The sequence below is a fragment of the Aegilops tauschii genome, chromosome 1 (assembly GCF_002575655.3).
Source record: "Aegilops tauschii subsp. strangulata cultivar AL8/78 chromosome 1, Aet v6.0, whole genome shotgun sequence".
Lineage (NCBI taxonomy): Eukaryota > Viridiplantae > Streptophyta > Magnoliopsida > Poales > Poaceae > Aegilops > Aegilops tauschii.
The window spans coordinates 76840029-76855379 of NC_053035.3; positions in this window are offsets into that span (position 1 = coordinate 76840029).

Sequence of the window (15351 nt, forward strand, 5' to 3'; positions counted from 1 at the left end):
TTTTTTTTTGTTTTCCATGCAATGTTTCCCAACACATTATGATGCCAGTGCTCATCCAAGGCCCTAAGCAACTCGGCAACAACATTGATGTGTACCTAAGGCCATTAGTTGAAGAACTTTTACAATTGTGAAATGAAAAAGGTGTAGTGTGTGGGATGAGCACGACCAGGGGGAATTTGACCTACATGTGTTGCTGTTTGTAACCATCAATGATTGGCCTGCTCTCAGTAACCTTTCGGGACAGACAAACAAGGGATACCACGCATGCACGCACTGTTTAGATGACAACGAAAGTAATATTTGGACAAATGCAGGAAGAATGTGTATATATTTGGTCGATTTCTTCCGACCAACCATCAATGTCGAAAGAAAGGCAAGCATTTCAAAGGTGAGGCAGATCACCAGAAGAAGCCCGCCCTCCGTATTAGTGATCACATACTTGATATGGTCAATGGTTTACAAGTAATCTTTGGAAAGGGTCCTAGCGGACTATCTGTTCCGAATGACGCTGAAGGACGCGCACCCATGTGGAAGAAGAAATCTATATTTTGGGACTTACCCTATTGGAAAGACCTAGAGGTCCGCTCTGCAATCGACGTGATGCACGTGAAGAAGAATCTTTTGTGAACATGCTAGGCTTCTTGGGTGTGTATGGGAAGACAAAAGATACACTGGAGGCACGGGAGGACCAACAACGTGTGCACGAAAAAGACGGCATGCATCCAAAGCAGTATGAAGGTCCTACCAGCTACGCTCTTACCAAAGAAGAGAAGGAAATCTTCTTTGAATGCCTGCTCAGTATGAAGGTCCCATCTGGCTTCTCGTCGAATATAAAGAGAATAATAAATATGCAGAGAAAAAGTTCTAGAACCTAAAATCTCATGACTGCCATGTGATTATGACGCAACTACTTTCGGTTGCATTGATGGGGCTTCTACTGAAAAACGTTCGATTAGCCATTGTGAAGCTATGTGCATTCCTCAATGCAATCTCTCAGAAGGTAATCGATCTAGAAATCCTACCAAGGTTAAAGAATGATTTGGTGCAATGTCTTGTCAGTTTTGAGCTGGTGTTCCCACTATCCTTCTTTAGTATCATAACGCACGTCCTAGTTCATCTAGTCGACGAGATTGGCATTCTGGGCCCTCTATTTCTACACAATAGGTTCCCCTTTGAGAGGTTCATGGGAGTCTTAAAGAAATATGTTCGTAACCGTGCTAGGCCAGAAGGAAGCATCTCCACGGGCCATCAAACAGAGGAGGTCATTGGGTTTTGTGTTGACTTCATTCCTGACCTTAAGCCGATTTGTCTCCCTCAATCGCGGTATGAGGGGAGACTGACTTGAAAAGGGACGCTAGGAGCGGACTCAATAATATGTAGGGACGGGCATTCTTGGTCTCAAGCACACTACACAGTTCTACAGAATTCTACCTTGGTGACCCCGTATGTCAATGAACACAAGAGTATTCTGCCCTCCAAACACCCGGAGCAGTGTGACAACTGGATTACATGTGAACACATCAGGACTTTGGGCAGTTGGTTGCAAACACATCTCATGGGTAACACCACTGTTGCAGATGAGCTGTACTCATTGGCCAGGGGACCATCTTCGACTGTATTGACTTACAAAGGGTACGAGATAAATGGGAATACATTTTACACGATCGCCCGAGATCAAAAGAGCACCAACCAAAACAATGGTGTCCACTTTGATGCAGCAACCAACTGGGGAAATGACACATATTATGGTTACATAGTGGACATATGGGAACTTGACTATGGACATGATTTTAAGGTCCCTTTGTTTCGGTGCAAATGGGTCAATCTGTCAGGAGGCGGGGTATAGGTAGACCTGCAGTACGGAATGACAATAGTGGATCTGAACAATCTTGGGTACACAGATGAACCATTTGTCAATGATGTGGCGCGGGTTTTCTATATGAAGGACATGTCTACAAACCGACGAAAAGAAAAGATAAGCAAGCGAATACATCATACGATGAGCCAAATCGCCACATAGTTCTTTCAGGGAAAAGAGACATCGTGGGAGTGGAGGGGAAGACAGACATGTCCGAAGATTATGAAAAGTTTCACGAAATTCCTCCCTTCAAAGTCAAGGCTGACCCTGTTAAACGATGAAGATTATCCATGGTTACGGCGCAATAAGCAAGGGACACACGCGAAGAAAAAGTGAAGACTTTCTCTCCACAACTATTATGATGATGGCTTTGATCTAGAATATCACTGCAGTTACATGTCAAGATATGAAATGCCTTTTGTAACAGATGGGTTTTCGTCCGAAACCTTGATACCTCGAAAGAGATTGTCCATTTTGTACGCGAAGTGCATCCAGTTTTTTCCGTAACCCTCTCAACTTTCTAGCACATGCTATGTGGGTGAAATGATGATACCATGCCAACTTTCAACCTTTTCAGAGTTCATTTTTAGTGCTTTTGAATTTCAGGGTCATATAGCTAAAAAAATAGTAAATGCATGAAAATACCAAATGAAGTCAGAAAGGGTTGAAAATTGATGATGTGGCTTTGAATGGTGCATTTTGAACACACAAAAAGTCTGGAGTTAAAATAAGTGAAAAAAATGAAATCCATTTGTAACAGATGAGTTTTCGTCCGAAACCTTGATACTTTGAAAGAGATTGTCCATTTTGTACACGAAGTGCATCCAGCTTTTGTCCTAACCCTCTCAACTTTTTAGAACATGCTATGTGGGTGAAATGATGATACCATGACAACTTTCAACCTTTTCAGAGTTCATTTGTAGTGCTTTTCAATTTCAGGGTCATATAGCTAAAAAAATCAGAAAATGCTTGAAAAAAACCAAATGAAGTCAGAAAGGGTTGAAAATTGATGATGTGGCTTCGAATAGTGCATTTTGAACACACAAAAAGTTTGGAGTTAAAATAAGTTCAAAACATGAAATCCCTTTGTAACAGATGACCTTTCGTCTGAAACCCTGATACTTTGAAAGAGATTGTCCATTTTATACACGAAGTGCATCCAGTTTTTGCCGTAAGCCTCTCAACTTCTTAGCACATGCTATGTGGGTGAAATGATGATACCATGCCAACTTTCAACCTTTTCAGAGTTCATTTGTAGTGCTTTTCAATTTCAGGGTCATTTACCTATAAAAATCAGTAAATACATGAAAAATATCAGACGAAGTCAGAAAGGGTTGAAAATTGATGACGTGGCTTTGAATGGTGCATTTTGAACACAAAAAAAGTCTGGAGTTAAAATAAGTTTAAAAAATGAAATCCCTTTGTAACAGATGAGTTTTCGTCCGAAACCCTGATACTTCGAAAGTGATTGTCCATTTTGTACTTCAAAAGAGATTAACTAAAAAGCATCAAAATAATATTAGCTAAAATTATGAAAGTATTTATTTGTTAAAAAGAATGAACTAAAAAGAATCAACGAAAATATTAACTAAAAAGAATCAACTAAAACATTAAGTAAAAATGATGAACTAAAAAGAATTAAAATAATATTAACTAAAATTATCAAAGTATTTATTTGTTAAAAAGAATGAACTAAAAAGAATCAATTAAAATATTAACTAAAAAGAATCAACTAAAAAATTAACTAAAAAGAATGAAAAAGAATTAAAATAATATTAACTAAAGTTATCAAAGTATTTATTTGTTAAAAAGAATGAACTAAAAAGAATCAACTAAAATAAAATCTTTAATAGAAAGCTAAAATAACAGAAAAAATGCCCACCTACTAGGCCACAACGGCCTGCATACGACTAGAAACCCAACTACTAGTTGGGCCAGGACGCAGGCCCCTTGGGCAAGTAGGCCCCACAGGGCAGACGGAGGTTGGTTAGGCCCACATGCTTGCTTTAAAGAGGAGCTCGACGTTGCAGCCGCGGCGGGGCTTCTACACACGTCCGGGCGCCCTTCGCTTGGCGAGGTGGAACTAAACATCCAACTGCACCGCAGCTGTGCCAGGCACAGGCCTTTGGTCCCGGTTGGTGGCTCAAACCGGGACCAATGCCACCCTTCCGTCCCGGCTCGAGCCACCAACCGGGACCAATGCCACCCTTTAGTCCCGGTTGGTGCCACCAACTGGAACCAAAGGTCTCTACTTCCCGCCCTTTGGGCTACTGCAACTAACCTTTAGTCCCGGTTGGTGGCGCCAACCAGGACAAAAGGGGGGCCTTTCGTCCCGGTTGGAGCCACCAACCGAGACTAAAGGATTGGGTATATAAGCAGGGACTTAGGAATTTTTCAGATTTCATCTGCAGTTGCCCCCATCGACACCGAGCACATCGACGCCACTAGGTTACCCAAGCTCGCCGTCGACGCCCTCTGCCCTGTCGACGCCGTCAGGCTGCTCCATCTTACCGTCAACGCCCTCGCCGACCCCCTCGACGCCGCCCCCAGTGAGCTCCGGCCTTCCCCTGCGCTGCCGCCGCCCCTACCCTGCCGCCGCCGCCCTGCCCTGCTGCATAGTGCCCTGCATTTTTTTCTTAAATTTTTTGTATGTTCATATGTTCATATGGATGGATGGATTGATGTATAATTTCATAGGTTCATATGTTGAAAATGTTCATATGTTCATTCTTTTCTTAATTTTTTTTATTATATTGTTGCAAGAATATGTTTCATATGGATGGATTGATGTATAGTTGTAAAATTTATTATGTTTGATTACCATATAGTTGTAAAATTTATTATGTTTGATTACCATATAGTTGTAAAATATTTTGGATGTTGAGAGACATGTGGTAGTGGGGGTGGGCCTTTACTCGTGCATGTTATGCGATGATGTGGCATGCTTCGTGAAAATGAGGGGGGGAGTCCGCAAGTATGTCCCCTAACTCTATCCGGGAAATTAGGGGGGAGGAGTCTGCAAGTATGTCCCCTAACTCTCTCGGGAAAATGAGGGGGAGGAGTCCGCAAGTATGTCCCCTAACTCTCTCGGGAAAATGAGGGGGGAGGAGTCCGCAAGTATGTCCCCTACTCTCTCGGGAAAATGAGGGGGGAGGAGTCCGCAAGTATGTCCCCTAACTCTCTTGGGAAAATGAGGGGGGAGGAGTCCGCAAGTATCCCCTAACTCTCTCGGGAAAATGAGGGGGAAGGAGTCCGCAAGTATCCTCGACGACCATGAGGGGGGAGTAGTCCTCGACGATCGTCTGAAACTGACTGTTATTAGACTTGTCAACTTTGCATGATGTTTGCCAATAATCCATTGCTCATATGCATATGATTCCTTGTTGTGATATTAATTAAGTCCATGTTTGCCACTAATCCATCTCTCATGTTTGTATATTGCCATGTTGTAATATTTGCAGAAACTATGGAAAGAGACTTAGAACAAGAAGAGTTGTTGGGGGATATAATCCTCGCCGGAGGTGATCCCTTGTCGTTTCTCAACGACACCGATGGTCAGGAAGGAGAGGATGACGTCTCCGGTGATCCAACAATGGAAGAGGAAGGAGATCATGATGGGTCCAGCGACCGAATGGCGGAGGAAGGAGATCATGATCACGGCTCCAGTGACCGAACAAAGGAGGGAGCCTTAACTGTTGCAAAGTCCGGCGAGGTATATATATATATTAAGCATGTGCTGACTTGATGCATTAATTGTTTTGTATGTACATATATCAACGCTTCTTTCTTCTTTTAGCCCTCTGGACTGAGCCAAACTTCCGTAAGGAGATGAGGCCTGAAGAAAAGGTTGCGCCATGATGAAAGGTTCACGATCACAGAAGTCGCTCGAGATGGCCAACCGATTGCTCCCAAGCGGACCAAGGACGCATTTGTACATTAGTGCGGAGTTGTTGTTAGGGGCAGCGTCCCGATTAGCATCCAGCAATGGAATAAGAATGAGGACCCTGAAGTTTCTTATGTCCAGGATAGATAGAAAGATAATCTTTGGACCTCGTTGATGAAAAATTTCAGCCTACCGCGAGAGGAGGATCCGAATAACCCAGTTATAGAGCAAAAGGTCAAGGTGTTTGCTCTTAAGAAGATGGCAGAACTATTCACGAACTGGAAGAAAGAGTTGAACACAAACTTTGTCGAGAAAGAGGTGACTCTAGAATTCATCGGTCGGTATGAGAAGATAAGAGATCACTGGCCCGCATTTGTGACCTACAAGAAATCAGAGAAGGGTAAGAAAAGGTCACTGACAAACAAGGAAAATGCTGCAAATAAGAAGTATCACCATCACACGGGGTCAGGTGGCTACTACAAAGCCCAGCCGTTGTGGGACAAAGCTGAGCAAGACCTGCTTGCTAAAGGGGCCCAACCAGCGACATTGCACTGGCCAGACCGTTCAAGGGCTTGGTTCTTCGGGGTTGGGGGAAGTTTGGACCCAGAAACAGGGGAGTGTGTTTGGACGGACGAGCAACTTGCAATACCCATCCGGAAGCTTCAGGCAGTGTAGGAAGGGACGTTCATTCCCGACAGGGAGAAGGACGAGCTGACAGAGGCCCTCGGGAATCCTGAACACCCTGGACGAACACGAGGCACATCAGGCTCCGTTCCTTCGGTGCATGGGTTTCCCGACAGTGGTGGTTATAGAAGCCAAGAGAGAAAGAGGAAAGAGGAAGCAACCAAAATGCAGAGGCTCAGCGCAAGATTAGCAAAACTAGAGGAACTTGAGAGCCAGCGAGCTACCGTCCAACCATCTCAGTGGCATGAAGATCCTTGCTTCGACACTGCCCAGAAGCTACCCCACCATCTCAGCGGAGAAGCAACGTGGCTTCCATGGAGCTCATTCAGCCTAATTTCACAGCTCCTCGCTACCTCGTGGATAGTATCACGGAGGCTGAACATTGAGCTAATGACGAAATGCCAGAATCTGACATTGAAGGCGGCGGTCGGCTCTGTTGTACCTCCTCGAGCTGAGGGAACTTTCCATTGTCGTCTGATTCCACATGGCTATGCTGTTGTGATGGTGGATGAAATAATGGATGGATTTGAGGGTTTGGAGCTTGACTTCCCTATAGGTGAAGGGGATATTCTTCTGGAAAATGCTTTATGGAGTAGCTGTCTATGGACAAAGGAGTACATCAAGCTTCCAAACTGGACACCTCAGCAGACTCAGCCTCCTCCGGCGCGTCAGGGCAGTCCGCCTCCTTCTCCGGCGCGTCAGGGCACTCCGCCTCCTCCGGCGTGTCAGGGCACTCCGCCTCCTTCGGCGTGTCATCGGACTCCGCCGCCTCAGCAACGGCGGAAGAGAGACGACGCCGCTCCGGCGGCTAGCAGTACAAGAGGCGGGAAGAAATACAAATTTGGTCCAAGCCTCAAGCCTCTTCCAAAGTTACCATATGAGAGGACTGACGAGGAAAATGTGGACATCAGTGTTGCCGAAGTGAATGCCCATTTTGAACGAACCTCCACCTCCGAAGGAAACGGTAGATCCGATGAAAGTGAAGCGCACTCTGGATGCCCGTAAGCGACCACCACCGCCTCCGCCGCAATCCAACTATGACCGCTGAATTGCAAAGACATATGGTGAAGTGCGGCGTTGGGAAGTACTTCCAGTGCTGCAAGAGAAGCAAAACAAAGAAGTGGGAAAACAATTCCCCAGCTCGGCGAACAGGAGAAGCAATCGTGCCCCCCGCTCAAGTTGTCTAGCGATATCGTCGCTAATCATCCGGGGCTACTGCCCGGTACCAATCTTGGTGATTACGTGGGCGATGATGTACAGTTTGAAACGGCTGAGGTAGTTGAGATCTTTAGTTACGAGCACGGGAAGCCTCTCGCCAAACCTGATCATCATCCTCTAACAACGATGATGCGAAGATTGCATGACTGGTACATGGAAACCTGCAAGAAGTCTGGGAGCGAAAATATATTGCTGACAATTAAAGATGAGCACGACCTCATTGGATTTGAGGTGATGCATGTTGAATTTGTGGAATTATTTCAATTATTCAATCAAGACACCCTCGACAAACAACTCATGACTTGCTACTATCTGTAAGTATTACTTCTTTAATTAAGTCTCTAGCTCAGCTCGTTCATTGCATGTATATATAATTATCCTCACTATATTATGCAGATTGAAGATCGTCGAATGTAAAAAGGACAAATCTATGACATTGGGTTCATTAGCCCAAATACCGCAAATGAATGGTCGGTACAAAACAGAGATGAAGATACTGAGAAAAACTTGCTACAATCGTTCCTTCGACATCAAAACAAAGGGACAATACTCTTTCTTTACAACTTCAAGTGAGTGTTCCTGTCTTGTGCATGTTGGTTTTCGCTTACTCGAGGTTAAGTAATGTAATTGATGAGTTATGCGTGTGCAGGTTCCACTTTATTCTGCTATCCGTTAAGCTTGACGGGGCAGTAGTAACTATGTTAGACTCGAGATGTAAATATCCCAAGGATTATGCGGACATGACTGCAATGCTTCATAACTAAGTTCAATCGATCATTATCGCACCATATCGGCAACTTTCGTTCATTTCCTGATATCAAGTAATCATTTTTTTGCCTGGCAGGGTTTGAAAACAGTTCACCGGAATGGTTTCGGGTCTGAGGAACGAGCTGCGATTTATATGACCCAGAGTAAGTAGTACTAGCTAGTTCCACGCATCTCTCATTGATTCTAGTTTCATCAATACCATCATCGTGCTTGATTATCAGTTTGATTGAACTCTATTCTCGTAAAGTGCTTGTGGCATGAAGGCGGGAATAATTTGTGTGGATACTACATTTGCGAGTTCATTCGTCACTCGACCTCTGAGCAGGGCTACTCTGACCAACAATATGAAGTACGTAAACAATATTCACAATTTTATTTTATTACCATCAATTGTGTTGAGTTTCATTCATATATGTGTATTGACCCCCTTCTTTAAATTAGATCTGGCAGATGCGGGATGAACTCCTACCATATGATCGCATACAAGCAATTCAAGAGGAATTGGCGGGATTCTTTATTGACCACGTCATACGTAAAGACGGAGAATACCATATGGAAATTCAATGGGAGTTTGGCGCTTGATGATGTCAGGGATGTTATATTGTATATAAGTAGTAGCGTCAGATAGTTATATGAAAACTTTTTGTTCGACCAAGCACGGAGAAAGAGAGGTCACTTCTCTCTATATATGTTCATGATCATGATGTTGTGTAATTAATGGTTCCTTCATTTGCTTACTAGCTAGCGTCGAGTTCTCTCTATATGTATAGTAGCTAGCATCGACCAAGCACGGAGAAAGAGAGGTCACTTCTCTCTATTAGCTAGCTAACACAATATGAAACCCCTAAATTAACTCTCCAAAACCCCAAACCCCCCCCCCCTTTCAAAAAAAAACCCCAGCGCGTGCGAGCTGCTGACGTGTGGCTGCCTTTTAGTCCCGGTTGGTGTTACCAATTGGGACTAAAGGTTCTCCTGCCTGGGCGCCCCACAGCGGCCACGTGGAGCCCCTTTAGTCCCGGTTCGTAAGCCAACCGGGACTAAAGGTTTTGGGTATTAGTCCTGTTTGTTTTGTCCCGATTCCAGAACCGGGACTAGTACCATGTTTTCTACTAGTGTCTACTATACACTTATGATCATAACTTTTCTTTTGTATTTGAGTTAAGACGCGTACCCCTTGGCTACCCTAGCAACTCGAAGGCAAGGCGGCTGGGTTGCTCGCCTCCTGTCGGCGCCAACGCAGGTCTACCTGTCTATTGTGGCCTTAGGCCATGGGAGCATGGTGGATCTCGGTCCTTACTAGCGAGAGGTTTCCAACTCTGTTTTTAGGTGTCTTTGGTATCTATTTAGGGTTTGTGTCCTGCTCAGGAAGGCGAGGCAGCGGCGGCTCCCTAAATATGGAATAATGTTTTCACCGCCTAGCGCCCATCCCGATGGTGCATCTAGCCTCATCAGAGGGCGTTCAGAGGTGTGTCTCCGGCGGATCTCGTGAGATTCGGTCACTGTTTGTGTTCGGTGGAACCGTTTGATACAGTCTTCATTCATCTGTTGTGTGTCTGCAGGTTAGATCCTTCCAATCTACGCTTCTCTTCATCGGCAACGATTGTTGTTCTAGTGCACTGGTCTTATAGGGCCTTAGCACGACGATTTCCCGACTGTCTACTGCAACCTTATGTTTGTCCGGCTCAGGTGAGGGAGGGGCGATGATGGCGGCGTGCATTTGCCTCGCTCCAGTGATTGTAGTCATCGCTAGGTGGTCTACGGACCTGGATGTAATTTTTACTTGTTTTCTGTACTATCTTGAGCTGAATAGATTAAAAAAATTCTAAAAAAACTTTTCTTTTGTATTTTTTCTAGTAAGTTTTGTATATGAATTTAAATTACTACTTTATAGTGCAATTAAAAATTTCAATGTAGACAAGGATGCCAAGTCATGAAAAGTGCACATATAAATATTGTACACATGGAAATTACTAAAGAGATTAGAAGGGAGTGGAAGAACCCTTCGAATGGAACCGTGGCAAATGGAAGAGCAAGAACTTCTGTCCTATGGGCTCTGGCTCGTTCTACCCATGTTCATACTATGACTCTTTGTGATGCCTCAATGGGTGCCAAAAAGAATGGTTCTATCACTCTATAATCAAATGGCAAGATGGAAACGGCCCAGCCCAGATCCCATGTCATTCCCACCCCAAAACCCTAGCCGGAGTGGCCCCCTCCCCCCTCTCACATATGGAATATATTTATTTTCGATAAAGGGTGGATATGGAATATATTTATGGGAGTGGTGCTAGATCCATGAGATATGGTTGCTGGTACGAGCGGATGCGTTCGTACAACCAGCCGTCTTGAGCTCATGAAGCTCCAACGAGGTCTGGTTTTGGCGACTGATAGGCGCCGGCGCACCGGCCGAAACTTTCGGCCGGTCCAACGCGAGCCCTTGATTTGTTTAATGTATAACCGTCAGATCTTTCTTCTCCCCCTCCCTAGTAGTCGTCTTCGTCCCTGTCTCACCCCCGCACAATGCTACCTCCTCCCCCACGGTCTTAGCGAAGACGACGCCCGAGCTCGCTGTGACGCGCCGGCGGTCACCATCCCATCCCCCATTGCAGCTTTTTCTGATGCAGCTCGCCTCCGCCCACTCGCCGGTTCCAGCTCCGATCTACCCCTGCTGGATGCCGATTTGCAACAATTCTACACATCAGCTGACAGAGACAAAAAAATAAGTTGGATTGCAACTTCTCTCCCGTTGGTCACCGCCGTAGTTGACTTGCACCACCGTGCTCTAGCAAAACAAAATCTCACAGCAAAAACTCAAATACATGGTTGAAGCAAAAAACGAAACCGGTTCCAGCAAAAATCGACACCGGTTTCAGCAAACAAATTTCAGCAACAAAAAGTCCAGTAATATGTTGAATCAAAAAATTAGCCAATTCCAACAAAAAATGAAGCCCGTTCCAGCAAAAATTAACATCAGTTCCAGCAAACAAAAAATTTAGCAACAAAAAGTCCATTAATCTGTTGAAGCAAAAGATTAGCCGATTCCAGCAAAAAATTACGCCGGTTCCAGCAAAAAATACCTCGCTACAAAAACACTAGTAGAGGGTTGTAGCAAAAAAGAAGGCGGTTGAAGCATCCTTGGCCACCGGTTGTAGCATCTGCCGCGGCTGGTTGTAGCGTCTGCCGTCGCCAGATCCAGCAAAATCCTCGATGTGCCACAACCCAGTCGCAGCATCTCTTGGCGTTGGATGTAGCACCCGTAGTGGCCGATTTCAACATCTTCACTGCTCGAAGCTCGTCGTATCACCCCCCATTGCAGTCTTGCCAAGCCCCGCAGGAGGAGGAGGAACCAGCCATGTCGGCGATGATGGTGAAATAGCAGTGGCCTAACAGCGCCGATATGCGGTGCTCACAACACCGCTGCGCAGGGCTCCCCAGCACACATCTTCGCCTGAGAAATGCAGGCGCCGACCATGGCGGGCTGAGAGATTGATGTGGGATGGTGGCTGGTTGTTTGGAGAAGAAAGAGGAATAGATGAGAGAGGTGGAGAAAAGAAAGGGATAAGGATTGAGTGGGGGAGAGAAGAAAAAAAAGAAATAATGATACGTGGGAGCAGGACCTGTGACGTGTACGCGTGCGTGGCAAGGGACCGGCGGAACTGTTCGGCCGGCGCCCCGGCCGGAAACGTTTCCCTGTGGTTTTCTAGTGGTCTCCTCTCTTCATAAGTAAGGTGTTCATGACTCGAAATCTTCATAAATATCACAAGAAACTAAGTTTATCTCCACTAAATGATAAAAAAAATCTCCCCACTTTTGAACTCTGACACACACAGAGAGCAATAGGGCAGCATCACCTGAGCAAATATAATAATACTACTACTAAAGTGAAAAAATGTTAACAAAAAGAAAAACATGCATTTAAATTGCACACATCATCAGTGGAATACACGTGAATTATGGCTGATCCCGTCACTAGTGACCGACCATAAATTTCTGGCATGGTAATAACTTATCAGGCTAGCTATCTCATGTCAACCAAATTCGGTATAACAATATGTTTAATGGAGTCTGTGCGCATCATACTTGTGATTTGTACAAACGAAATATTCAAGGTTGGCCGACTTAGGGTATCGGTATGGGAAAATATGTTCATTAATTTGGAAATGAAAAGCTAAAATCATTTTGTGTTGCCTATGTAAAGTGGTCGTACTAACAACAATGGGCAACTTTATTAAAAAATATTTGGAAAGGAAGAAGGCAATGTTGTTTCTTTAGCAGAATGAATCAATCCAACATCTATTCTTCAAACAGAGCCAGTATTATTGGACCTAATAGTTTCTTTAGCAGAATGAATCAATCCAACATCCCCGCAAAAAAAAGGAATCAATCCAACATCTATTCTTCCTATGTCCTTTTGCTCAACTTGTGGGCTAAGTGATGTATGTCTCTTTGAACCTTCTATATACTGCCTTCTAGTATCTCTAATATGTTCCTAAGTTGGCCTTGAAGTTTGGACAAATAATTTTCTTGCAAATTCATGAATGTAATACGTGTGTGCAATATGTTAGTCCATATGGCACTATAATAGTGATGTACTTAATGAAAGAAAACTTCCTGTTATAAGCAATTATTCTAGCTACATGCTTGATCACTACCTAGCGCTCAATGTAGCATGTGGATCTGCATGATTTTGTGGATACAGGGTGCAACCAGTTGAAGACAATCACTTTGGACTTGTACACCAGGTTTGGGTTAGATGAGTGATGTCCTTGTACTATTTCCATCATTTTGTAGGAAGCATGTCCTGTTATTTCTATCTTAGTGCGGGATCACTATTTTATATGGATGTTAAATAATTTAATAAGTGCATCAATTGATGCAATGACTAAGATTTATCACATTTTATGGAACAATTTAGATATGGTACACATAAAGCTTCCTCTCAAACATGGGTTAATCACGTTCTCTGAAATATCACATACTCTAAGGATTATGCTTCGTAACATTTTGTCAAAGAAAACTTATTTCATAGTGGAAGTGATACACATCGAGAAAAAACAGTTTATCATTTATACGACTAGGGCCAACTAATGCGGGACAAAAAAGTTACTCTTTCTGTAAAGAAATATAAGAGCGTTTAGATCACTAAAGTAGTAATCTAAACACTCTTATTTCTTTACGGAGGGAGTAAAAGATATGTCACCTATATTAGGTTGGAGGGAGTATCATCTACGAAATGTATGCCCTTGTAGCTAGATCGAGGACAGATACCCTTGAAAAGTAGATGATCGACCGACAACTTTGTTTGAAATGATCTGAAAGCGTGTAAGTATTTTTCTTGGACCTAATAACTACTAGGTAACTATAGGTGAATCAACCTAGCTCGCTCTCCCCAAAAAACTATAGGCGTCACATATTTCCAATAGAGCTGGTATTGGACCTAATAGCAACTATAGGAAGAAAGCAATGTTGTTTCTTCGACCTAATAGTGATTGTCCATGCATGCCTTTTTTTCCCAAGCAAAGCCACAGAAAAAGTCATGTATCACCGACGGCTTAGTAGCGCACTGTCGGCGAAGCTCAATAGTTAGCAAATAGAGGAGAACTCAAAGACTCCAGACCACCACCTTGATTTCTAAAGGTTAATAATTAGTTAACTATGCCCGCGGTTGTCGTCCAAGTATGCAACACGAGTAGGTAATAATTAATTACCCGATCTCAGCCTATAAAAGAACTTTGTACATGTTGTGTCACGAAGTTCACTTTATATTTCAGGTCCGCAGGAGATTCCTGATGAAACTACGCGTTTTCCTTGACATCAATATAATACTCAAAATAACAAGTAGTGTCGGATGTTCCAGTTGCAAATCGTAAGCCGTAATGTTAGTACCGAATCTCTCCTACCAGATTGATTTGGCAGTGGATTCTGATTACCCACTATAATCGACAACGATTGGGAACTAATCAGTGACCGCGACAGTTGTAATCATCCATCTTCAAATTTCAAGGGCTTATCATCATGCACCAAGCTTATTGCAAATATACCGCACTACTAAACAACTTATGTTAGCTGGACATGCCAAGCGATATAGTATATATGCATACTTAAATGTTTGGAAGGTTATTTTACTCGGATTCGGCTTGAACATGCGGCATAAACTGGAATAAGAGTAGTGGCACAGATTTTTTTTTTTACATCTTAGTAGTAGCACAGATGTGACCACCACATCAAGACTAGGAATGTAAATGGCAAATAAGCAGCGTCCGCAAGTCCCGTTTAGTTAGCTTTAGCTAGCTCCATAGTTCTTTTTTTTCCCAATTTTTTTTTGAACTGTTAGATTAAATGGGACCCGGTTGACATCCCTAATCGAGACAAGTACGATCTCAAGTCGATGATTGTCTGCTTACTACAGGAAGACAGTGTTACTATACATTCGCCCATATATACATGACGGCACAATAGTTGTACAGCAAAAGTTTCCTAAATATATTTTGCCCAAAATTTTCTAAATTGATAAGGTCAAAATAGAGTCACTATGTGGCATGAAACATCGCAAACAAACAAAAAAAACATATCTGAACAGATGATGGCTATAGAGTGTAAATCTTAAACTGTCACATATTTTACCCAAAAAGGCAACAGAGCTGGTATTTTTTTTCTAGCTATACACTAGATCCCTATATATCGGGGGCTCACAATAGCACGTGGATATGCAGGATCCTATGGATACAAGGTGCAACCAGTTAGATATGCTCGCTATATACTTCTACATGCGAATAAATGACATCAATGTAATACTCCCTTCAAAATAACAAGTAGCGTCGAATGTTCCACGCGTTCCAAATCGTAAGCCGTAAAGTTAGTACTGAATCTCTCCTACCAGATTAATTTGCCAGTGGATTCTGATAACCCACTATTATTGACACAGATTGGGAACTAATTA